At 41.3% G+C, this 27,301-nt stretch overlaps 1 long non-coding RNA gene across 1 annotated transcript in view; it reads left to right on the top strand.

Moving 5' to 3' along the window:
* The window catches only part of LOC123616063 (uncharacterized), a 63,886-nt gene extending 37,945 nt beyond the window's left edge, over nucleotides 1-25,941 (top strand). Inside the window, exons 2-3 of the long non-coding RNA XR_012504162.1 lie at nucleotides 4,377-8,096; nucleotides 10,285-25,941. This is a non-coding gene — a long non-coding RNA (uncharacterized LOC123616063). The remainder of the gene's footprint in view (nucleotides 1-4,376; nucleotides 8,097-10,284) is intronic.
* Nucleotides 25,942-27,301: the final 1,360 nt, after the last annotated feature.

Here is a 27,301-nt window from a genome sequence, read left to right as displayed (position 1 = left end):
ACCTACAGCCAGCATAGTACTCAACGGTGAAAAACTCAAAAGCTTCCCACTAACATCTGGGACAAGACAAGGATGCCCACTATCACCACTCCTATTCAACATAGTCCTGGAAGTCCTAGCCACAGCAGTCAGGCAAGAGAAAGAAATAAAAGGGATCCAAATTGGAAAAGAAGAGGTAAAAGTGTCATTATATGCTAATGACATGTTACTATATATAGAAAACCCTAAAAGGTCCACACAAAAGCTACTAGAGCTGATTGAAGAATTCAGCAAGGTAGCAGGTTACAAAATTAACGTTCAAAAATCAGTTGCATTTCTTTACACTAACGATAAATCAACAGAAGAAGAAAGTAAAGAAACAATCCCCTTTAAAATAGCACCCAAAGTAATAAAATATCTGGGAATAAATCTAACCAAGGAGGTGAAAGAATTACACACAGAAAACTATAAACCATGGATGAAGGAAATTAAAGAAGACTTTAAAAAATGGAAAGATATTCCATGCTCTTGGATTGGAAGAATCAATATTGTTAAAATGGTCACACTGCCCAAGGCAATCTACAGATTTAATGCAATCCCTATCCAATTACCCAGGACATATTTCACAGAACTAGAAAAAATCATAATAAAATTCATATGGAACCATCAAAGACCTAGAATTGCCAAAGCATTACTGAAGAGAAAGAAAGAGGCTGGAGGAATAACTCTCCCAGACTTCAGACAATACTACAGAGCTACAGTCATCAAGACAGCATGGTATTGGTACAAAAACAGACATATAGACCAATGGAACAGAATAGAGAGCCCAGAAATGAACCCACAAACTTTTGGTCAACTCATCTTTGACAAAGGAGGCAAGAATATACATTGGAATAAAGACAGTCTCTTCAGCAAATGGTGTTGGGAAAACTGGACAGCAGCATGTAAAACAATGAAGCTGGAACACTCCCTTACACCATATACAAAAATCAACTCAAAATGGATTAAAGACTTAAACATAAGACAAGATACAATAAACCTCCTAGAGGAAAACATAGGCAAAATATTATCTGACATACATTTAAAAATTTTTCTCCTAGAAGAAATAAAAGCAAGAATAAACAAATGGGACCTAATGAAACTCACAAGCTTCTGCACAGCAAAGGAAACCAGAAATAAAACAAGAAGAAAACCTATGGAATGGGAGAAAATTTTTGCAAGTGAAACCGACAAAGGCTTGATCTCCAGAATATATAAGCAACTCATACGACTCAATAAGAAAAAAATAAACAACCCAATCCAAAAATGGGCAGAAGACCTAAACAAGCAATTCTCCAAGGAAGACAGACAAATGATCAAAAAGCACATGAAAAAATGCTCAATATCACTAATTATCAGAGAAATGCAAATCAAAACTACAATGAGGTATCACCTCACACCAGTCAGAATGGCCGTCATTCAAAAATCCACAAATGACAAATGCTGGAGAGGCTGTGGAGAAAGGGGAACCCTCCTACACTGCTGGTAGGAATGCAGTTTGGTGCAGCCACTATGGAAAACAGTATGGAGATTCCTCAAAAGACTAGGAATAGACTTACTATATGACCCAGGAATCCCACTCCTGGGCTTGTATCCAGAAGGAAATCTACTTCAGGATGACACCTGCACCCCAATGTTCATAGCAGCACTATTTACAATAGCCAAAACATGGAAACAGCCTAAATGTCCATCAACAGGTGACTGGATAAAGAAGAGGTGGTATATTTATACAATGGAATACTACTCAGCCATAAAAACCGACAACATAATGCCATTTGCATCAACATGGATGCTCCTGGAGAATGTCATTCTAAGTGAAGTAAGCCAGAAAGAGAAAGAAAAATACCATATGAGATCGCTCATATGTGGAATCTAAAAAACAAAAACAAAAACAAACAAACAAAAACAAAGCATAAATAAAGGACAGAAATAGACTCACAGACAGAGAATACAGACTTCTGGTTACCAGGGGGGTGGAGGGTGGGAAGGGATAGACTGGGATTTCAAAATTGTAGAATAGACTACACTGTATAGCACAGGGAAATATACACAAAATGTTATGATAACTCACAGAGAAAAAAATGTGACAATGAGTGTGTATATGTCCATGAATAACTGAAAAATTGTGCTGAACACTGGAATTTGAAACAACATTGTAAAATGATTATAAATCAATAAAAAATGTTTAAAAAAAATCTGACTTGAGTATTTTGGAGGGAAACGCATCACAGAGGCTGGGCTCGCTCCCTCTCTGTCTCTCTGTCTCTGTCTTCACGTCCCCTGTCTTCTGCAATGATTAATTTTAGAAAATCTCATTCGCTTATTTTAAACTCAGTGTTATTTTCTGGAAGAACTTGACCTTTTTTTAAACTTAACAGATAAACTGAACCTAATTTGGTAGAGCTTATAAACAAGACACAGGACAGACTTGAAAATTCAGCAAATATGTTGAGAAGATAATGCGTTTTTTTAAATGCTTCCAGGGTAAAGCCATAAAATTCTTCAACATGTCTCTTTCTTTAACTCATTTGTCACTTTTGACGAACAGTAAGAATTTTTCAATTACAGTTAGTATTCTACTCATCACTGAAGAAAATTCAAAATAAATATGCTATATGTTTGGATGTGTCCCTGAGCAATCGCTGGCAGGCAGCAGACAGAAAAGCTGTCACATATTTTGATGATTTGTTTGTGTTTGATAAGTTGTTCTTCTTCTTTTTCTGCAGTTCCCAGGCCATGGCCTCTCTTTACCTCTCTGCTCCCTCATCATGACACAGCAAATAGGGCCTGTGCTGGGGACAGAAAGACAGGGAGTGGTTTTAAAAGGCTACTTCCTCCTCCCTCTGAGTTTTAAACAACTCAACGTTAAATGCTGGATTTAAACACACACACGCACACACACACAGTTATATTGCTTAAAAGGCTAAAGATGTGATGCGCACTGTGATCATCTCCACTGGTAACTTGCACAAGTTTATCAGTTTATTTTTGTGGCTCTGGTATTGCCAATTCCAAGGTAAACTGTTAGAAGGATGCAAAAAGACGTCACTGTAATGAATTAGGATAAAACAGTCTGGTGACCTTCTGTGTTCTCTCAAACTTCCAAAACAGCGGAAAATCTAAGGAGAACATACACAAGATAGATTCCCTAAAACCTTAGAGCAATGTCAGAATCAGTCCCGTCCAGCCAAAAGACAAAGATGGCAGATTATTTTTTCTTTCTTCTTCATCTAGAATTAGACTATTCTGATATAACCTTGGATTTAAAAAATCATTATATACACAGACACACACACACATACACACACACACATTTATTTTCAGAAATTCTATCTAAAAGTTGGGATTGTCTTTCATGATCAGTAACTAAAATAAAGTCACACAGTCACTAATGAACAGAAAGTACTCAATTAAAGCATCAGTATATAGAACAGCCTCTTTCTATGATGAATAAATAAAATATTTTTTTAAATATATCTAAAAAAAGAGGACACTAATGAACTCATCTACAAAACAGACATAGTAAACAATCTTATGTTTACGGAGGTGGGGGAGGAGGGGAGAAGGGATAAACTTGGGAGTTTGAGATTTGCAAGTGTTAACCACTATATAAAAAAATAGATAAAAAACAAATTTCTTCTGTCTAGCACAGGAATTATATTCAATATCTTGTAATAACCTTCAATGAAAATGAATATATGTATATATATGCATGACTGGGACATTGTGCTACACACCAGAAACTGACACATTATAACTGACTATACTTCAATTAAAACAAAAACAAAAACAAACAAACAAACAAAAACAAAGCGTAAATACAGGACAGAAATAGACTCACAGACAGAGAATACAGACTTGTGGTTGCCAGGGCGGTGGAGGGTGGGAAGGGATAGACTGGGATTTCAAAATTGTAGAATAGATAAACAAGATTACACTGTATAGCACAGGGAAATATACACAAAATGTTATGATAACTCACAGAGAAAAAAATGTGACAAGGAGTGTGTATATGTCCATGAATGACTGAAAATTTGTGCTGAACACTGGAATTTGACACAACATTGTAAAATGATTATAAATCAATAAAAAATGTTAAAAAAAAATTTTAAAAATCTTCAATTGGTCCAAAGGGAAGGTAAAACATTCAATCTTCAGGTGATAGCAAGGTGGGTAACAAATAAGATAAGCCTCTACCACTTGGTCCTGGATTATTTTTTTTCGTAATTACTGTTAACAAGCCTTTTGTGTATCATGGTGGAGCAGACACTGACCTTCAGTCATTTCTTGAAAATTCTTTCTCCTTTGTGTGAGGAAGTCCATGCTTCCCTGAATAGCCTTCCTTCTCTCTCTTCTAGGCAAACCCTTTCCTACTCTGCAAGGCCGCCTTAGTCTCACCCGCAGGAAAATGTACGAACACAGGAAGGAGGAAGCCGCTTCCCCTGCGAACTCCTAGAGCATCTTGCTTCTCTCTGACGTGCGGTCTCTCACAGTTTCAAGGATACTTACACCACAGTGAAATGATTTTCTCATTTTCCGAGTGGTAGTCACTGACGGAACATTACCAATTACAGTGATTAAAAATTCTTATATTCTAATGCTTTCCTGCTATGAAAAAATCTTGTTTGGTTTTATCAAATCTTCTCACTCATGGAAGAATATCGAGCACGCAGCGGAAATGATTGAGGGCGAAACGCCAGACGCTACTCTTCAGGCCCAGACGGACTTGCACGGCTGCCCTCATATGCCCCGAATTGAATCTCCAGGATTTTGCTCCTTCCAGCCGGGATGGCCTTAGTACTTTTCCAGTTCCCAGCTCCACCTCTGAAAGTGTGTTTATTCCCCCTACTGAATCATCGCAATCATTAAAAACGCCACCTCTGTGATTTAACTAATGATCACATACTACTAAGACAGCAGCTATGTCCGTATTCACTTATAAAATCGTTTTCTCTTTTTTAATTCACATTCATTTTCCTGAGGTCTCGATGATGTTACACAGTAGTCCCAAACTTTTTTTTCTTTGACAGAGTTACGGTTGCTGGATTCTTAAAGATCAGTTTCGGCAACTGTCTGGTAAAGATAAATTCATGTTGTAAAAATAAAATGAGAGAAAGAAGGAAAGAAAAGAAAGGGAAGAAAAGTAAGAGAGAAAGAAAGAAAAAAGAAGGAAGGAAGGAACGGCAAAGAAAAAGAAAAGAGAGAGAAAGTTAAGAGGTGTACAGATTTCTCTATACACATAGATTAAATTTACTGAATAATCTTTCCCTTCTCATTTATGTATTCCACAGAAGTAAGACAATTAACTTCCGTGTATGTATTTGCACCTCTGAAAGCGTCCCTAGACCCCTGCTGCTGCCCTAACCAAGAATCATGCATATTCCAGGAGGGAAAGCGGGTGGGAAGTGATAAGCTGGGAGTTTGAGATTTCCAGATACTAACTACTATATAAAATAGATAAACAACAAGTTTATACTGTAGAGCACAAGGAACTATGTTCAATATCTTGTAGTAACTTAAAATGAAAAAGAATATGAAAACAAACATATGTATGTGCATGTATGACTGAGGCATTATGCTGTACACCAGAAATTAACACATTGAAAACTGACTGTATTTCAATTAAAAAAAAAAAGTAGACCAGACCTAAAAAAAATCATGTATATTCCTAAAAATGAGAAAAAAGGTATAATTAAAATAAAAGTAAAACATTTTTGAAACAAATAATAGGATTTGAGTATAATACAATGAAAAAACTGGCTTTTTCAAGGCCAAGAGATTAGAACTAGTTCCATAAAATCATTAAAAAAATAATATTTAAAGATGAGAATTAAAGAGAATAAATCAGCCAAAAAAATTTACTGGCAACATGAAGGATTTAAAATGTGAACATCCTGAGCATACACAAAGCAACAAAGTGAGTGCCGCCTACCACTTTTTGAAACGCACATTGACCAAAGGCAAAAGAGGCTGGAAAGAAAAAGAAAGTCTTGTATTTAGCTTCAAAATAGGAATAAACAGTGAAGCTGCAAATTACTGTCTTACAAATCAGACACTAAAACTTTTTGAAATAATAGAACACATATTAACAGGGTATTTGTGGACATTTGGAGAACAATGGAATCTTGAACTGAATACAAGGCGGGTGATTAAAAAAACTCAACTCATAAAAAAATAATAAGCTATTACATAATGGGGAAGGCATTCATTTATTGAAAAAATAAACATATAAATGAAATATAATCTTGGATATTTACAAAGCACTTTTCCCCCAGTATTTCAAAGCACACTCTTCTTTAATGTGTTCTGTGCTTCCATTGCTTTGTGAAGGAGAGTTCTGTTGTTTTTGTATATTTGCTTGTTTTGAATTCTGTTTACAGAAAACACTGATTTGCCCCGGACATCTGATATCTACATTATGTTTAAACAACTTTTATCTATTCATTGCTCCGTAGGGTGTAGACATCCTTTCCTCTAAAGATTTAGGTTCTTTCCATTCAAAATACATCCTTCATTAGGTCACTAGGACCATCCCGACACTCCGTGTCCGCTCCTCACCTCCTTTGACCTTACTCTCCTTGGTACATGCTTGGCAAACAGTGATTTATTTCATGTGACACTAAGTAGACAATAAAATAAAATTTTATAGGAAAATTTAATGGATACTGGTAGAATTTGCTGTGACTGAAGACAGAGATAGGAAACAAATTTCTTCTGTACAGCTTGGGGAACTATATTCAATGTCTTGTAAGAACCTTTAATGGAAAAGAATATGAAAACGAATACATGTATGTATGTGCATGACTGAGCCATGATGCTGTGCACCAGGACAGATTATAACTGACTGTGCTTAACAAACATTCCTTCGAGCAGTGGGGAAAAAGGATCACCGATTCCTGGTGAAACGAGATTTTTCAGAGGAATCCCCCTTCCTACTAAATGGAGTAATAACACATCGTAGGGAAGTTGGGCTCCCATGGGATACTGCTTGTAGATTAAAATGGGAAATTATACACACTATTTTCAAAAGCAAAGTTACAGGACATGGGAAAGGAATATTTAACATCGAGGAAGCCCTTACAGAGACAAGTAAGAAACAGGAGGGAAAAGCGGATGTGTCCAATGCAAAGCCCTTTTCTAATTATGCTCTTTTAAAGTGTTCAATAACACACAAAGATTTTGAATAAAGTCAGTATCCATACTAGCATGGGATGGAAGATGAAGATCTGGTTTCAGCTTTGTTTTCTGGGATTCTAGGAACTTCTTACTTTGTTTTCCTTTGTTTCTAAAGACAAAGCATTTAATAAAACACTCCACCCACACCAAGCAACGCTAAATAAAAACAGCCCCCAGGCAGGCCGGGCAGGTTTTCCTCAAGGATGAAGCTCAAATCAAAGATTTATCTGAAATACATGCACCTTTTAATTATATCTGCTCTTTATTGCTCCAATCATTTTCTGTTATGAGATAACACTTTTCACACACACATACACACACACACGAGATTTTCAAAAACATATATACATTATCAGACTCAACGACTCCACCCGCAATTGTGCTGAGCCATTGGATTTCACACTTCCCACGTGTGGGGGTCGAGGCTTGAGGCGGCAGGGAACAATGATTATACCCAAGCAACCACACCAGAGCGACTCGACCGGTCTACAGACACTTCTCATGCCAGTAGATTTTTAGTGGTAATTGTTGCTGGCCTTTTCCTTCACAGATAACAAACGCAGCAGAGTAGTGGCCCTAGAGCAGAGTCTGCACTCCCCGGAGGAGGTGGCCTCTCTAACCCTTGCTCCTGGAGCTGCCCTGCAGCCAGGCGCGGCGCAGGGGCCTTCCTGGGCTCGCTGCTGCCTCGATGAAAGTCTCAGGATACACAGCAAAGCCTGGCATGGGAAATGCGGTCTGCAGAGTATCTGCCAAATGCCACAAAGGCGTTGTTAATTGTTACTTCACAGAACCAGCCTAGAGACAGCCCTGAGACTCGGCACAGGCACCCAGAAACCCCAGCACTGAAAACAACACGAAAAGCCGCGCTGAAGTAAGAGAGGAGAAGCCTGCTTTGCTGTAAGGTGATTGTCGTAATTTATCTGTGAGGTTGCTTGTACTTAGAAGGAACCCAGACAAAGACTATGAAGCATGCTATTTGTTTAAAATTTCCCTTTGGCAGGGGAGGGTGTAGCTCAGTGGTAGAGCACATGCCTAGCATACACGAGGCCCTGGGTTCAACCCCCAGGACCGCCATTAAACAAACAAATAAATAAACAAACCTATTTACAACCTCCCAAAAAACAAACAAGAAATAATATAAAATTGCCCTGCTCCCCTAACAAGAATGGGCTAAACATACACATATCTAAATATTATAAATAGTTCTAAGTTAATAATAATGTAATTGGTGGTGGAATAAATGATGTTTGAAACTTAAGAAACTAACGCAATCTGAGCACCGATGCTGTTGACAGCTGTGTCTCACTGCGACAGGGTGAGCACTTGCGTGGGGTCAGTGGTGCTGTGAGAATATATTCTGCTTCCTGGTCTTTCTGGGGTGGTGGGGGGTACAGGGGGAGGGAGCCTTTGCTTCTCCTGGAGACTAAATGTGCAGCTATGTATTAATTAAGTTTATCTCAAAGAATTCTCAGCAGTGTTCTGAAAGAATCTTTCAGAGAGTTATCTCTAGAAAAATCGTGAAAAAGAAACATCACTTTGATAAAATACGTCCTTCCGAGGTAATTCCATTGAGAAACATGTTTATCCAACTATACATGTTCTTTGATTTTGATGTTTGCGTCCTTAAAAGCCATTAATAATAATTTCTTGGGCATAGATTAGAATTGCATGTACTCATTTCTAAATAAATAAAATTAAAAATTCTAATTTTTACCATTTAAAATTAGAAGATTCAGTCCATATTTTTTATTGTGGTAAAATACACGTAAAATTTACTATCTCAACCATTTTTTAGGTATGCACTTCAGTGGCATTAAGTACATCCATATTGTTGTGCAACCAACCTCCAGAACTCTTCTCATTTTGCAAAATTAAACAATAGTTCCCCCATTCCTCCTGCCCCTGGAAAGTACCATTCTGTTTTCTCTCTCTGTCATTTTAACCATTCTAAATACCTCATATAAGTGAAATCATACTTACTTGCCTGTGTGTGACTAGCACATTTCACTTAGCATAAAAGCCCAGGAGTCACCTAATATCGTGGCATATATCAGAATGCCTTTCCTTTCTAAGGCTGAATAACGTTCCGTTGCGTGTATGCATCACATTTTCCTTGCTTACTCATCCATAGATGGACGTTTGGGTTGCTTCCACATTTCAGCTGTTTTGAACAATGCTGCTGTCAACACGGAGACTCAAATATCTCTTTGAGATCCTGTTTTCAATTCTTCTGAGTATATACCCAGAAGTGTAATTACTGAATCATATGGTAATTTTTAATTTTTTAATTTTTTGAAAACCCACCATACTGTTTGTCACAGTGGCTGTTCCATTTTATGTTCCCATCAGCAGTGCAGAGGGGTGTCAGGCTTTCCCATCCTCACCAACACGTGGTCTTTTCTATCTTTTTTTTTTTTTTTTTTTGATTGTAGCCACACTAATTCATGTGAGGTAGTATCTCACTATGGTTTTGATTTGCATTTTGCTGATAATTAGTGATGCTTAGTACCTTTTCACATGCTTATTGGCCATTTTTATATCTTCTTTGGACGAATGTCTGTTTGTCTCTTGCCTATTTTTGAATCAGACTTTTTTGCTGTCAGGAGTTCTCTATTGGGTAATAATCCAATACTATGGATTTACTATGGATTAGTCGAGAAAATAATCTCTTACCAGACACATGGTTTGAAAACATGTTCTCCTACTCTGTGGGCTGCGCTTTCACTCTCTTGATAGTGTCTTTTGCTGCACGAATGTTAGAAACTTTTACGAAGTTCAGTTTGTCTATTTTTCCTTTTGTCATCTGAGCCTTTGGTGTCATGTTTAAGAAATCATTGCTAAACTCAACATCATGCAGCTTTATTACATATGTTTTTGAAGTTGTGCAAGTCAACATTTTTTTCATTGAATTCATTGAATTCCATTTGCTATTAAATTAGATTGACTAAATCCGATTTCTAGGCTGACTTTTAAAACAGCTACATTTTTCTTTAGTTTTCTCACACTTCAAGTTGTCAGAAATAAAGAGACTTCAAGTTGTCAAGTTAAAGAGATGTTTTAATCTCTTGTTTTTTATTCCTTCTCTCCTAGGATCACTGTACAATTACCCTAGCTCACATTTGGCATAAGAAGTGAATGGTGGTGATCATGGAATTATCTAAACCAGTTAAGACGAGTGAAAAATTACCAATAACTACTATGGATAAGAGTTAATATCTTCAGGCATTAGACTAAAGTAAACAAAAATAAGTGAACATAATTTTAGAAGGTAAAGAACTATGACACTGTCTTCAAAGGATTCTACAGATAAAGTTCCAAGGAAATGTCTCTACAATTGAAGGAAAAGTAATCAGTAACATTTAAAATGCAACGGATGATTTAAACTGCTGTGCAAAGTAGATGCAGTTAGAGAGAGAATTAGTAACTCAGAAGTATGTGAAACAACTACACATCTCTGAATAAATTACGCACAAAAATGGAGCAGAAAGAAAAGGCCTCAGCAGGGATTCTGACCTCTTTTCCTCTTTGGAGTTCAGTGCCCAGCGTGTAGTACAATCTCACTGAATACTTGCTGCAGGAATGAATGAATTTACTCAAAGTATACTTTGCTTACGTATGGTAAAACATGTGTTCTTTAGTGTGCAATTGTTTAATATTTTCAATTCAAGTTCCTTAATATTTAATGACATGAAAGTTCCTCTTTTTTAATTTTATCACTTTCTTGTTTCATACACTTCCAAGAATTTAACCATCCATTTTGGCCAGGGGTCAGCAAACTGTAGCCTGCTGTCCGTTTTGTTTGGCTTGTGAGTGAGGAATGGATTTAACATTTTTAAAGACCTGTAAAAAATGAAAAAATAAGAAGAGTAAATCAAAAAGCCTAAGATATTCCCCTTTTGCCACTCTGCCCTAGATCTAAGCTATCAGATGTATTAGCACAGTTATTAATAATACCCTTTTATTATGTCTTGTTCTCTGTTGTTCTATGTTCTCTCTCTTTTGTATTCTAAAGTTTTCATTTTCATTCTTTTTTTTCTGAAAAATTTTGTGAAAAGTGTGTCTTCTTTACAATTCTTTTTTTTGGGGGGGAAACAACTTTTAGTTTGATAATCTACCTTAGCTTTTGCTACTGCTATTTTGGTCTATTTACTTGATTTGTGCCTTTATATCTAACTTTTGTTTGCATTTAATTTTTGTTTATTGAATTTAATTTTGTTTTAAGTAGCATATTATTCACCTTAGTATCTATTATCCTACAAAAAAAAAAAATCACCTTAAGCAAAAATGATGAGTCAACAATCCCCTTTAAAGTAGCACCCAAAGTAATAAAATACCTCAGAATAAATCTAACCAAGGAGGTGAAAGACATACATGGAAAACTATAAACCATTGATGAAGGAAATTAAAGAAGGCTTTAAAAAATGGAAAGATATCCCATGTTCCTGGATTGGAAGAATCAATACTGTTAAAATGGTCACACTGCCCAAGGTGATCTACAGATTTAATGCAATCCCTATCAAATTACTCGGACATAGTTCACAGAACTAGAACAAACCATAATAAAATTTATATGGAACCACAAAAGACCTAGAATTGCCAAAGCATTACTGAAGAAAAAGAAAGAGGCTGGAGGAGTAACTCTCCCAGACTTCAGACAATACTATAGAGCTACAGTCATCAAGACAGCATGGTATTGGTACAAAAACAGACATATGGACCAATGGAACAGAATAGAGAGCCCTGAAATGAACCCACAAACTTTTGGTCAACTCATCTTTGACAAAGGAGGCAAGAATATACAACAGAATAAAGACAGTCTCTTCAGCAAATGATGTGGGAAAACTGGACAGCAGCATGCAAATCAGTGAAGCTAGAACACTCCCTTACATGATACACAAAAATAAACTCAAAATGGATCAAAGACTTAAACATAACACAAGATACAATAAACCTCCTAGAAGAAAATATAGGCAAAACATCATCTCACATACATCTCAAAAATGTTCTCCTAGGGCAGTCTACCCAAGCAATAGAAATAAAAGCAAGAATAAACAAATGGGACCTAATGAAACTTACAAGCTTCTGCACAGCAAAGGAAACTGTAAGTAAAACAAAGCGACAACCTATGGAATGGGAGAAAATTTTTGCAAACAATGAAACCGACGAAGGCTTGATCTCCAGAATATATAAGCAGCCCATATGACTTAATAAGAAAAAACCAAACAACCCAATCCAAAAATGGGCAGAAGACCTAAACAAGCAATTCTCCAGGGAAGAAATACAAATGATCAATAAGCAGATGAAAAAATGCTCAATATCACTAATTATCAGAGAAATGCAAATCAAAACTACAATGAGCTATCATCTCACACCAGCCAGAATGGCCATCATTCACAAGTCCACAAATGACAAATGCTGGACAGCATGTAAAGAAAAGGGAACCCTCCTACACTGCTGGTGGGAATGCAGTTTGGTGCAGCCACTGTGGAAAACAGTATGGAGATTCCTCAAAAGACTAGGAATAGACTTACTATATGACCCAGTAATTCTGCTCCTGGGCATATATCCAGAAGGCACCCTACTGTAAAAATACACCTGTACCCCAATGTTCATAGCAGCACTATTTACAATAGCCAAGACATGGAAACAGCCTAAATGTCCATCAACAGATGACTGAATAAAGAAGATGTGGTATATTTATACAATGGAATATTATTCAGCCATAAAAACTGACAACATAACGCCATTTGCAGCAACATGGATGTTCCTGGAGAATGTCATTCTAAATGAAGTAAGCCAGAAAGAGAAAGAAAAATACCATATGAGGTCCCTCACATGTGGAATCTAAAAAAAATGAACATAAATACAAAACAGAAACAGACTCACAGACATAGAATACAAACTTGTGGTTGCCAAGGGGGCCAGGGATGGGTAGGGACAGACTGGGATTTCAAAATTTGTAGATACTGACAGGCATATGCAGAATAGGTAAACAAGATTATACTGTATAGCACAGGGAAATATATACAAGATCTTGTGGTAGCTCACAGAGAAAAAAATGTGACAATGAATATACGTATGTTCATATGTAATTGAAAAGTTGTGCTCTACAATGGAATTTGACACAACATTGTAAAATGACTATAACTCAAAAAAAAAAAGTTAAAAATAAATAAATAAAACCCTGATTGTGAATAAAGCAAAAAAAAAAAATGCTGAGTCAAAAAAGAAGCAATTAAAAAGTATACGCTGCCAAGAGACAAAGCAATCAACAAGACAAGAATCACGCATGACAGATTTCGATACGATCAGACAAGAAATTTAAATTACTTCTGATTAACGCGAGAAAGACGCTAATAGAAAAGCCAGACAGCATGCAAGATGAGACTGGTAATATATGGAGAGAGATGAAAATTACAAGAAAGTACTACTGGGAAGTACTAGATTTGAAAACACAGTTATAGAAATAAAAAGTGCCTTTGATGAGCTCAGCAGAAGACTCAAAAGAGACCTGGGCAAAAAGTCAGCAAACTTGAAGATACAAAAGTAATATAAATTATAGTTAATACATTGTTATATAAAGTAATAAATATGAATTATATACACATTATATAAAATCAAACACAAAGTAAAGAAAGAATAATAATAATAAAGAATAGAAAATTTGGGAAGATATTAAACAGTTTAACATATATTCTGGTGTCCCCAAATGAGGAAACAAACAGAATGGGACACAGACAATATACGAAGAAGTAATGGCTGATAATTTTTCTAAAATTAATGGTACACATCACACTGTCCATTGCAATGTGAGAGCACACTAGGTGAGATAAATACGCAGACAGGCACACACATACACCTGGGCACACACAAAATAAATACTCAAGGGAGCCTGAAAATGAAGCTACATACAAAATGTAAGAAATTAGATGAATCCTCGTCAGAGACTAAGTAAGACAGAAACCAGTGGAGTCACGTCTTTAAAGTAATACGAGAAAGAAACAGCTTGACACCCGGAGAAAACAGACTTCCACGCTGAGGACACGCGCACTCCTGCATCTAGAAGTGAGACGTGCACGTACCTTTTCCTCTCGCTCCCATTAAATCCAACCAAAACCCTGCATATTCGACACGAGGCAAACACAGGGAGACTCTGAACTGCAGAGAGGAGACGCCTGATGCCCAGGGAACTCAAAGTCTAAGGAACAGCGTGGTGCTGACTTCTCTGGTTTCCTTTTTGCCTGAATCATAGCAGACTCGTAGCTGAAGAAGTCAACAACCTGCAAATGCCAACGATTCAAGACAAAACAAGTGCTAGATACAATCCAGCTCTCAATGTCCAAAAAACCAGAAAAATGGCAGCCAAGAAAGACTGAAAAGTTTCAGACAATACCACTTTGCTCCAACCAAACACAAAAATATAAACTGTGGCCAATCCCCAACCACATGAGTGAGACTGAGTGGAGAAAGCAGCCTTCCACCCTTGCCAGGGGGTGATGGGGACCCCAGCCCACTCCACTCATCTCCCAACCGCGAGCGTCTCCTGTCAAATAAAGCTGAGGTGGGGGGGGGGGGCTGTCCTTCCCAGGCAGTAACAAGAACCCTCCACCCCATGGTGTCGCTGGAGGCCATTACCCCTCACTGCAGCAGTGGAGCATCCTCGCCACCCCTGCTGGGTTGTGCCCGAGGAGACCTCACAGACGGTCAGGACTTCACCACCGCTCAGTGTTACCAGCCACCTCCCTCTCTGTGCAGAGAAGGGAGTCTCCTGGAGGAGCAGAAACTAGGCCCCTTTAACCCTTACAGCCAAGGAGAAGTCAGTCCGCCCCGGGGGGAGCCAGAACTCCCACTTCTGTCTAACAGGAACGTGAAGCTCCAGGGGCAACAGGGGCTGGAGGCAGCCTTGACGCTTACCCTCCCGGGCTGTAGAGCGGCCCCGGGGCCTCCTTCTCCCCAGAGCAGCTTTAGAGGAAGCCAGCTAACACAGAGCTGTAAAGAAGACTAAAATTCTCATAAAATAATACCCCAAAGGGCAAAGCTTTGACTGAAAATCACTCACTGCATTAAGAGCCAAGAAGATCCAGATTGAATTGTTTTAAAAAAATTGAGAGACACCAACAGGAAGATGACACAGATGTTCCACCTGACAAAGATTTTTAAATGGCATCATAAAAGAGCATCAGCAGGGATGACAAAAGACATAGAACAAATTAAAACGGTAGAACGTTTCAGCAGATAAATATAAGATAAAAGGAAAAAAAGAAAAGAAAATTTTAGGCCTCAAAAGTACAATAAACAAAAAATTCAGTGGAAAATCTTGGTTTGTGATCTGGCATGGAAATCATGTTTGGAGTTTGGACACCACCATTCTCATCCACACGACAAGAAAGAAGCTGGACAAACTGAAAATCAGCAGAGAACTGAGGTCATGGGACAAACCACTGCCTCTCAGGTTGGAAGGACAGAGAGGCAGGTACAGAGCATCACCATTTACTGCAGAGAAATTCACAGGCAGGAATCTCGGGGGGAGCCAGCATCAGGGAAGAAACCTCAAGTGTCGCTGATGAAGTGCTCGAGGCTCAGTGTGGACAATTTTGAGAGTAAAAACCTTCTACAGGCCCAGTCTTAGTTTTATTTCCAGGAGTCCTACTAGATTATCACCGTGGATACTGGGGAAAACTTCAGTCTCTTAGGTCTCTACCATGTCAGTAGTTGTTTTAATACATCCAGAGTGTCTGTCTCTTCTCGACAAGGTCTGTTCTCGAAAGAAACAATGTCACCAGAGCCTAGCTGACCTGGAGGAGGGAAACGTGCCTCCCCACCCTGCTCTAGCCTTCTTGTCCCACCTGAAGGCAGGGCACTGAGAAGCCGTTGTGAAGGTGGCCCAGGGACGCAGGGTCACTAGAAGTTTGAGACCTAATCAGAGGGCTATGCAGTGCTTCCCCCTCCAAACCTGACCACTGCCCAGTCGGTCTCCTGCATCACAACGGGAGGCAGAGCTGACAGGGTTGCCTTTTGCAGACCTCATTTAGGAAGAAACATCCTGGGGGGAGGGTGTGGTAGAGCATCTGCCTATCATGCACAGGTCCTGGGTTCAATCCCCAGTACCTCCTCTAAAAAATAAACCTAATTACCTTCCCCACAAAATTTTAAAAATTAAAACAAAAAAGAAAGAAGAAGTGCCCAGGCAACCCCAGAGACAACGGGCGGGCGGAGGCCACGAGCAGCTCTCCGAGGGCAGTTTCAGCCGCCAGTGGCTCCAGTTACAGAAAACGGGGCGCACAGCCTCACTCCCAGCCAGGCCAACATAAAATCCACACTAAAGGCTGATTTACCCAAGTGCCTCTCTCCCGGTGCAGCGTATCCGGCCTTCAGCACAAGCGTCGCCTCCCCCACCGAGCAGAGCCTGGACCAGCACTGGCAGAGGGCCCAGGCCTCTGCACCTGCCAGGGTGCAGGAGGACAGCTCGACTCTGCTGCCCCCCCCCCCCCCCAGTAACCGCCGGCCAGCCTCAGACGTGCATGGCAACAGCCAAAGGCCCACAGCTGCTTGTGGGCAGATTTCGTCCTGTCTCCTGCCACTGGCCTGACCACTGGGCTCACCTACTTAGCCCCCTCAGCTGTGCAGCTGTGTGGCCGGAGCCCCTGGGCCACCCCCACCGCCAGACTGCTGCTCTGTACCCAAGGAAGCTCCCTGCAGCCACAGGAAGCCCTGTCCAGCCCAGGCCACCCCAGGGTGCTGTACTCCCGGCTCCAGGCTGACCTGTTACCGCAGCCTTCACCCCTGGGCTCGCTGGCAAGCACAGCCCTAGCTGTGCACTGGTTCACCCTTGGCTGGAAGCCGCTTCCCCAGCTTCTGTTGCCTTGTGCAGGCCTGCGGGGAGACTCTGTAGTACAGGGCTGCATACTGACAGCCAAGACCTGCACTGTGGCCAGTGTGCTGCAGGCGTCCCCAGCCCTTGCTGCCCGCACATAGTGATGTGTGTATCTGCACCTTGTCCCTGCCGCTTAGCAGGCAAGTGCTGCCGGACTCTGCAGCCAAGGGTGTGCACATCACTGGCCCTGGCCACGACCGCTGCGCACGCTGGTGCACAGCCACTGGACCTGGCGGCACTACTGAGGACTCCCGTGCCCTTACATCCTCTGCAAACCCCTGAAGTGACACAAGGGACGTGCAGATGTTGGTGCTCAGGACACCAGCAACCAGATCAGACAAGAAATCATACATCCTTTGATTCAAAGCTGCCACACGCCCCTCCACTGATGCCCTGCACCGTAAGACCGAGGGTCGCAGCATGCCCCAGCTTGCCCCAACTGCAGACAAAGACATTGTCTGACTGAAGTCAGCTACTTCAAATGTGCAGACACTTCCACAAGACTACCAAAGGAACACAGTGAAATTCCAGTGACTGACCCTAAAGAAATGGAAATGTATTAATTCTCTGACAGAGAATTCACAATAATTGTTCTAAAGATGCTCAGAGGACTACAAGAGAACACAGATAAACAGCTTAACAAAATCATGAAGACAGTATAAAAATAAAATTAAAAGTTCAACAAAGAAATAGAAAACATGAAAAAGAATCAGATGGAAATTCCGAAGCTGAAGAAGACACCAACTGCACTGAAGTGTTTAATGGGGAGCTTCAATGGCAGACTTGACCAAGCAAAACAAGAATTACCGATCTAGATGACAGATCAATCGGAATTATTCAATCAGAGGAGCCAAAAGTCCAGAAAGCTGCACGTCACCAAAATACTAGGAGACCAAGTTCAACAGCACATTGAAGGGGTCCTACAACATGACCCCGAGGGATTGTTTTTGGAGTGCACAGACGTTCCAGCATGTGCAAATCAGTGCATGAGGCTCACCCTATTTATAGAATGAAAGACAGAAATGATGTGACCATCTCAATAATGCACAAAAAGCATTTGACAAAATAAATGTCCTTTAATGAAAAAACCTCTAAAGAAATTGGGTAAAGAAGGAACACATCTCAATGTAAGTAAAAATTCAAACAATACGACAAACTCCCAACAGCATCGTGCTCAGTGGTGAGAGGTTGAAAGCTTCCCCTCTAGTCAGGAACAAGACAAGGGTGTCCACTCCCACCACTCCTGTCCAACACAGCACCAGACGTCAAGGGACTAAAACTGATACATTTAAGCTTCCTTGACTCTCCTGTTTTTAAAGGTGTTTAGAATGCACAAGGCCGGCTATGGGAGGAGTGCGGCTTTTCCAAAAGGGGGAAGTCCGGGAACACAGACTGTCCCTCCTGGAGGAACCCCGGGGCCCGCCTCGTGCAAACGCTCCTCTCACAGGCCTGGGTGCCTTGCCCGGGCTGGCCAGCTCACGGGAGGAGCCCGGCTTTCTGACTCCAGCCCTGCAGACCTTCCAAGGCTGTAAGGGCAGGCACCCTCGGAGGGGCCTCCGAGCAGTCAGATGTGAGAAAGGAAAACCAGATCATTTTTTCCACCTTAAAAAAAATAAATGTGCCTCCACATTCTGGCTTCAGTAATAGGCCTTCCTTACGCCATGAACGTAGGCAGCTTTGTATAATGTGTTACTATCACGAAACACCAGGCCTTCAAAACCAAATGAGCTGCAATCTTTGTTAAAATGCACATTTCTCTGATAACCAGCCTTCATTAAAAACTTAAAATGAAACAGTGAGTTCCAACTTCTTTCCTCTTTTTGGACACCCAGAAGAGTAAAATTCAAATAGATTTGGTCTGGAATAAATCAGAAGTTAATTTTATTGCATTTCACTGACAACTAAAAATAGGGTGGGTCCTAGCTACTTTTTATTATATTTAACTGGAATTCCCTGCCTGAATTTTTAAATTATGTTTTTAAACTGTGTAATCCAAAAGGTTTTGTGGGGGAAGTAAGCAAAAACACAAATTGATGTCCATTTCCTCTCATTTTCCATGTGTTTCCTTTGGTTAAATAAATATTCTAAAAATATAAAATGCTTCATGTGTTAGAAAAACTCTCTGGCAGACACACACATTGTTTGCACTCAGTTACTTCACCAGCAGATTTATGGTCGTGGCTGCAGGGCTGATAAATCTTGCCTCAACTCAAAACTGCTTGTCAGACTATAATTTGGTTGTAAGATGAAACATCATAAAAACCAATTGATTAAAAAAGAAAACTGGGATAATCAGCTACTCATTTACTTTTTAAAAAAATATTTTACAATCATTTATTTGTGTTTTAAAATTAAACACTAAAAATTTAAATTAACAATTGTAATTTTAATTTTAAAATTAAACATTAAATTTTTAAATTAAAAAGTGTATTTTAAAATTAAAAATTTAAAGTTTAAATATTTTGACTCAGCTTTACATTCTTCCAAACACAATACTTCACTTGAACCGTTCTTGTTCTCAGAGCGAGCTAAGCAAACAACGAGGGCATCGCGGTGCGGGTGGCGCTGGGACGTGCTGGCCGCGGGCCGAGCTCTTCCCGATTTCCTCACTTTGCTCTCACAGCAACACTATGTGCAGATACTACGTTACTCAGCTTACCCAGGAGAGGAAGGTGAGGCTCAGAGGGGTTATTGGCTGGGGCCTGCGAGCGCGGCATTCCAATCTGCTTGACTCCAGAACCGTGCGGCCATCACTGGGTAGCGTCGTGCCTGAAAGTCCCGAGCGCTCAGAAGGCCCCGCGTCCCGGCGTGGCCCGGAATCCCGGACTCTGGCGCGGCGGCGGCGCCTTGAACCTCACTGGAGCTGGCCTTTTCCAGGAACTACAGACACAGCACTTGCTCAAGCCGGAAATAAGGGCCTTTTCCTAACTTGCTCCCCCCGTCTGATCCGTCACTAATCTTGCTAATTTGACCTCCAGAATATTTTCCAGCCCGTTTGTAGCTCTTCTTCTTCATGGTCACTGTCTTCGTCACAGACGGCACTTTCTTCCTCAACCTTAACCACCCTTTCAACTTTCTCCCCCTCACTCTCCCCAACTCTGCTGCCCAGAGTGTGGTCCGTGGACCACATCGTGGTCACTCAGGAGCTTGCTGGAAGTGCAGAATCTCAGGTTCGCTTCAGACGTGCGGACCTAGAACCTACATTTTCAGGTCTCCAGGTGACACCTCTGCACATGGCAGGAGAGGGATTTTAAAAACATTTTTGATCAAATAAATGAGTACTAGGGATGTCATGTACAACATGGTAAATACAGTTAACACTGCTGTATGTTATATGTGAAAGTTAAGACAGTAAATCCTAAGAATTCTCATCACAAGAAAATATTTTTTCTAATAAAGTACAATGGAAAAGAATCTGAAAAAAATTTTTATTTCAAAAAAAATCTTTGTGGCAATTTGCTAAGGGTAGGGATAGGGTGGATGGCAGAGAGTGGGATTTATTAAAATTGGTTAAGCATCAACCAGCGTGAGAAGAGCAGGTCTGCAGTATCACCAGAAGCTTTCCAGTCGGTGACTCATCGTAATCTTTTTATTCAAGTTGTCGATTCGTCCCTTCACGGTATATGAGGTGCCCACGTCGCCCAGGGGAAGCTGGCCAGACGTATGTGGCTCTAATTCTAATTGCCATTTTCTTCAGGGGCTTTGCTTCGCTGGAATTTCACGGCTCTCCTTTACCCTCACTATTGCAAGAGTGACCATCCGTCTCCAGTTCCCAGGGCTTCCCTCTGGCGCGTCTGTCTCTCCGGAGGTTTTCTTCCTTCTTCTGGCTAAGTGTTTGCACTGACTCACCGCTGCACCGGTCACCTTGTTCCTCTTCCTCCCCTCTGACTGCTAATGGCGTCCTCCTCCCAGCCCCTCCTCTGACTTTCTGTTTAAAAAGGTACTTGGATCATTACACTTCCCTGCTTCAGACTCTCCCATCACATTGCACCACGTTTACTTTTCGAACCTTCTAACTTGGCTCCTCATAAGCTTTGCAGGACTTCATCCTTGCTCCCTTGCTGCTGGCAAGTTTTGTTATGTTTTGCTTTACTCTCTTCACTCGCTTACTGCTTTCTGAACACGGAGGTCTCTTTTGGTTCCTCAAGCTCAGCAATACGTGCGCTCCTCTGCCCCCGCCCTCCACCTCTCACACCTCTGTGCCTAACTTTTGTCCTCTTCACACTTCTGATTAACCCCTACCTCCTTAGAGAGAGCTTTCCTCCTACTCTGTCATCCTCTCTCAGAGCCCCGGAAGGTAACATGGTGGCTCTCATCACGCATGTATTTGTTAGTTTGTTTAGACTTGAGATCCTCTGAAAACGCAGTCCATTTCTATTTTGTTCACCACTGTATACTGCCATGTGGCTTGTAATTTACCATCTCTCTCTCTCTCATCTACCTATCTACCTATCTATCTATCTATCTATCTATCTATCTATCTATCCATGCATCTCGTCTAAGGAAGGGATTCAATCCAGTTCCTTCATTTGACAGATGGGAAAACTGAGGTCTAGAAAGGTTAAGTTGACTGGATAAAGGTCATCCTTTGGGGAGTAGCAGAACCAGATTTTCTGCCTCTCAATGCAGTACCCTTTCCCTTCCATCTCTCCTGCATATATACAGACTCAGCCCTCTAGGACACAGCCCTGGTAACTGGAAATAACTCAAGAGATGTCAGCTTCAGTCCTGGAGCTCAGCTCACCACTCTGCAGTGATCGTGGATGCTGGTCCCCACTGGCCCGCACCGCCAGCCATGTGAGAACGGCTGCATCCCATTGCCTGAGGCCAGGAAGTCTGAGATAAACAAAGAAGGGACATTCACACTGAGTCCACTCCAGCACAGTTGGTGGAAGTGAAAAGAATATTGGTAAACCAGAGGCTGACTCACTGGCCACTGAGCCTGATTCCTCCTGCTGGGCAGTATCTGCGCTCAGGCCCCCTGGGCCCACCTCTCAGCAAGTAAAGAGATCCAGCACCACACCCTGTCAGCCTCCACGGGCCTTCCTAGGTGATGGGTATGGAGGTGGGGGGGCGAGGAATGTGCCTCCCTCACTACATGCAGGAAAACGGGGTTGCAGAGAAAAATTGTTCCTAAGAACAAAAATAAAAGAATTTTACATCCAAACTGTGGGATGCACTTAATCTTATTTGCAAATTTGCTCATCAAATTAAGAGAATTTCTTTGTTCTAATAGCATGGACTGGGTCAAATCAATGTACGTTTATTTCTCCAAGAACAAGCAACAAAAACAAAAGCTGAACAGAATAAGAGAGGCACTGTGCTTGGGAACCATCATGCAGACACCAGCACCACGATGAGGAAAATATCTCTCGTAAAAGGACCCAGTTTATGGTTCGAGAGCCAACCTAGAACAATGGAGACAGTATTTGAAAGCTTTTGGCAAGAGAAGGTGAAAAGTCAGCAAAAAAGCAGTTAACATTGCTAACCTAATTCATCTAGGACATCTCGTGTTCTTCCTGCCGAGGGCCACGATTTTGGAAGCGGGTTGGCCTGGGGCCTGACTGGCACGCCGCAGGCCGTGGGTAGGTGGCGGCGGCCGTGAGCGTCAGCGCGCTGCAGTGGGAAGCGGCGAAGCTGGAAGCCTCGGCAGCTGTGCACAGCGCGCCCCTGCCGGTCCCCTCCTGTTGCCGAAGCACGCTGCTCAGCTGCGTCAGGCAGCCACCCTTCCTCTGAGACCAATGCGTGAGCGCTGGGCACGTCCGCCTCAGCGGTGAGAGCACTGCTTGTGCAATGGGACTGGCCATTAGCAAACTGGACGCATCCCGGGGGCGTACTTGCACCGAACACAGCAGGCAATAATGAGGGTTAACTCGGGAGCTAACAGAATGATAAACTTTGCCGCCCTCAGCGGCTGCAGGTAATGCTGCGGCAAACGCAGTCACGCATGGAGCTAACGTAGGGGCTGCCCCAGCCTCGGCACCTTTGAGAGCTAGTCACAGCGCAGGACTGCACGTGAGGTGCAAGTGGCTTTGCAGTTATGGCTCCAAAAAGCCCTTCTTCCTGCTACGTGACAGAGGGCGCTAACGGTTGGCCAGCATGTGATTTCTGAGGAATTAAAACCAGATTAGGAAGAGGATGCGGCCAACCATGCTTTTGTATTGTAACTCCTAATGAGGGTTAATTTAACCCTCCTGTCCACCAAATGCTTGCTGAGTGCTCAGCGCTCTGTGTGTGCGCGTGCGCGCACATACGTCTCATTGGTGAGAGAAGGGCAGACAGCTCTCGACAGTCCCAGCCAGATACGTACATTGCTCTGTTTCAGCTTGAAAGGTGACACCGTTACTAGAGACCACTGACTCTGAGCGTCTGCGTTGACCCGTACAAGAACAGTAGTTTCCATGACAGAGCACAAAGTACAACAGGCAATAAAGATTCAATTTAGATTTCTTGCTTGTGAATGCTAAAAGCCAAGACATAAACATAGAAAGGATAAACAGCTTTCCTTGGCACTTTCTTGACTGTTAGCTCCAGGATGGTAGACCGAGGAGGTGAGGAGAGTGGCTGGGGGTGGGGGTCTCCCATGGGTGCAGAGCATGTTTGTTTACTTCCAGAGATGACACAGAAAGGAGGGACCCCCATGAAGGATGTGGCTGAGCTTCTAGAGGTGCTGTCGAACATTCTGTACAAACAGTGAGTGGTAGAATTGTTCCGCCAAAGAGAAGACGCTGTGTTGTGGTCAAAAACCAGTGGACTCAGTGGAGAGAGAGAAATTCTGCTTCAAGTGCGGTCTACTTCTGCTCCCGGGTCAATCTGCCAAATCACTTGAGCTCTTTGGGTTTTGGTTCAGCTAACAATAATATCACTCTTTAAGTTGATCACATGACTAAAGCTCTCCTGGATTTTCAAGAAAATGAGTTAGTCATTTGCTTCACTGCAGATCACAAACTTTTGAGACAAAGGAATGAACTCTCTTCATGAAAACTCTATGAAAAAGACGTCCGTTTCTTTCAGGGTTGATTAGTTAAACGTGTTTAAGCCAAACCCAGATTGTATTACATGCCTTATTTGGACATTTTTTAAGCAATTGCTCTGAATGAGTATTTGCAGTTTACAACAGCCAGGTACAGATCGGCTTTTGCCTATCTTTTTCCATATTCAATATTCAATAAATATCTACCTTGGTACTCTTTCTAAATTGACTCAGTATCTAAATTGAACCTTTATGTCTTGTGTCTTTGATTTTATTTTAAATCTTACAACAGTATCAGGACATATTAAATAACGTTTGGACGTCTCTGCTCAGACCCATTTATGGCGTTATCTCCCATATACACAGAAACTGACTCATTTATCAACTTATCCGTTAACTCGCTCAACAGGTGTATTTCTTATTTTGTGTGTGTGTGCCCACTGCGTGTCTGGCACTGTTCCAGGAGTTGGGTGACCCAGAAGAGAACAAAATAAAATTTCTGTTCTTGTAAAACTTAAATTATGGTGGGAGTGGGGCGGGTAGTTTGGGAAAAGTGATGATATGCTTAATAATAATGTGCAACCATTATGTACAACTATGTGTATTTCTGTGTATAAGTGTGTCTATGTCCATACGTATCTATCTCATCACCTGTCTCTCCAACTTCAGATTTGTGACTACTGCTAGGCCTTTGCGAAATTTTTAAAAGTTCCCCCTTTCGGCAAAAAGTTGTAGAAAGTGTTCTCCCTGGGGCTGATTTGGCATGGAGCAGTGGACAGAGCTCAGTCAGCAGAGCAGGAGCAGCCAGGCCCTGGCCTGCCTCCTGCTCCAGGGGCTCGTCCATCAGGCATACCTGGCACCGCGTTACATGGTGGTCCTGCAGGGAAGCATCTGTGGGAAGGTGCTGTTTCACACAGGCCGGTGTGTTGCTGGCTAAGAGGCACTCCAGGACCTTCAGAGATAGTGTTCAATTCTTCCAAGAACACGTTAGCCTCCACAAGGTCTGCACCTGAAAAGACGGAGTGTGACACCTCCTGTTCTCCCCCTTCTCATCTTGTGGCACATCCATCTTTGGTGCATCATCCACATCTCACTGCCTGCATCAACTCCATTGACAGTCATTTTATTTTTTATTTTATTTTTTTAATTGAAGTCTAGTCAGTTTACAATGTTGTGTCAATTTCTGGTGTGCAGCACAATAGTTCGGTCATACATATACCTACATATGTTCGTTTTCATATTCTTTCTCATTCCAGGTGACTACAAGATATTGAATAGAGTTCCCTGTGCTCTACAGTAGGAGCTTGTTGTTTATCTATTTGCTATACTACTCGCTTTAATAATGTCCGCGTTACCTCAGATGTAAGCGTTCACTTACTCCTTTCGGACGTTCCCGTGGCCTCTGTCTGGATGAACACCCCGCTTCCTGTGCTTGTGCCTTCCAGACGCTGATCTCTTGGCCTCCGTTTCCTCATCTATAAGGATGCAGACAGCCTAGCACAGACTCCATAACTTGAACCTATGACACGCAGACTTGCAAACGTGCTATTTATGTTTTAACAGTGAGAAGTATTCTACATTATTACCAGTTGCTCAACAAATGATAGATACAATTTCATGAATATATATAAAATCATTTTTACTCCTTTAGTATTTTTATGAATCTTGTCTTATTTTCCCATCTTTATTATAACGTATCATGTAACGAGACGCAAGGGCTCACATGTTGTTAGAAGAATTAAAAATAAATAAATAAAAGAGGCTCAAAAGAATAAAATGTATTCTTTTGAAGTGGCAACTTACTTGGAAAGTTTTGGAGAACTCATCAACTTGGAAATACCCATGCTGTATCCGCCCCCCCCCAAAAAAAAAAGTTTACAAGTAAAAGTATTTGAAGAAACTCATTTTCCTGAGGCTTTTTGCGTGAATAGTAGTGAAACTCACACTTAAAAACATTTATTAGTCAGATTATATAATAGTAAAGGAAACTGTAGGTAGTTAAAATATAAATCTTTGTCACATTTAAAAGAAAAGCAAAACTCGAAGCTAAAAACGATTTTCCCTAAATGACTCAGGAGAAAAAATTGCATCTGTAAATGAATTTTCCTTCCTAAAATAGGAAAGACAAGTCCATTCTAACAACCTTTCTCTTCAAGTGTGTCAAGACGCTTACACTGCCCTTCGATGAGAGCCAGACTTGGAACAACCTGAAGCCAACCGCACTCTCATCAGAGCTCTGCTGCTCTGCCACCTTAACCACCATCCCTCATCTAAGTCAAACAGTTTACAGAGAGAGCGCATGAATGCTAACCCCAAGTCAGGGCTGCTATCAATGAGCTCGAGGGTTTACATTCTGTTGGTGTGAGGTCACTGTTTGCTGTCACTGGTGATCAATGACCTGGCAAGTGTCTCTAGCCCTGGGCTGTCTTACTGGGTTTAGCAAATTTCCCAGTTTTAACAGATTTACTTACAAATCTTAGGAAATGATTTTCTAGTGAAATTCACCAAATCACATTTTAGTGATCTAAAATAGCACACGATTTTCAAAGCAGGAGTAATCGAAATTGCCATACAAACGGTTGGTATTTTAGAAACAGTGATTAATGAAACAGATGGGAAAGGATTGCTTCTATAAATAAACAGAGACTTAAAACCTTTTAGCAAGATCGTTCGCATCGCCAGCTTAATCTCTTACGGCAATTGTTCTGGGCTTCTGGAAATTTGACAACCTCTTCCAGCGGCTGTGAAGGTATTATTTTCTTCCCCGCGTTAATACACGAAGAACTGGAAGTACTATGGTTAATACTTTACTGAATTGTGGGAAAGTAGTAAGTTTCTCTCAGTCCCAAAGGGTACTGACATTTTAACCCACTTATCTCTGATTTATTCAAGTTCTTGACAGTGCCAAAAGAAAGATGCATTTTGCCTGAAGGATCTGTAGTTAAGGCAATTTGACATAAGCTTTTCTTCCCTCTGAAGGGGGTGGTTCCAGCTGTACAATTGCCATTTCATGGTGCAGCAGTCATAAGATTATTTCTTTGGTGGTGAAGTTGTGCGCCACCGCAGAATTTTGAAAATCTATTTAAGAAAAAAGCAAATGACATTTTACATCAAATTCCAAGTTTTGTGGAAAGGCACTCAAAACTTCAACATAAAATTATAATCAGAGGTTACCCGAAGGATAAGTTGGAGGAGGCGCCCGATGATACCTGACAGGGAGAAGGTAAGAGTCGAGACAGCATTGACAGTCTCCTCTTTTG

The sequence above is a fragment of the Camelus bactrianus genome, chromosome 35, assembly GCF_048773025.1.
Source record: "Camelus bactrianus isolate YW-2024 breed Bactrian camel chromosome 35, ASM4877302v1, whole genome shotgun sequence".
Lineage (NCBI taxonomy): Eukaryota > Metazoa > Chordata > Mammalia > Artiodactyla > Camelidae > Camelus > Camelus bactrianus.
This window is presented reverse-complemented; position numbering and strand designations above follow the sequence as displayed.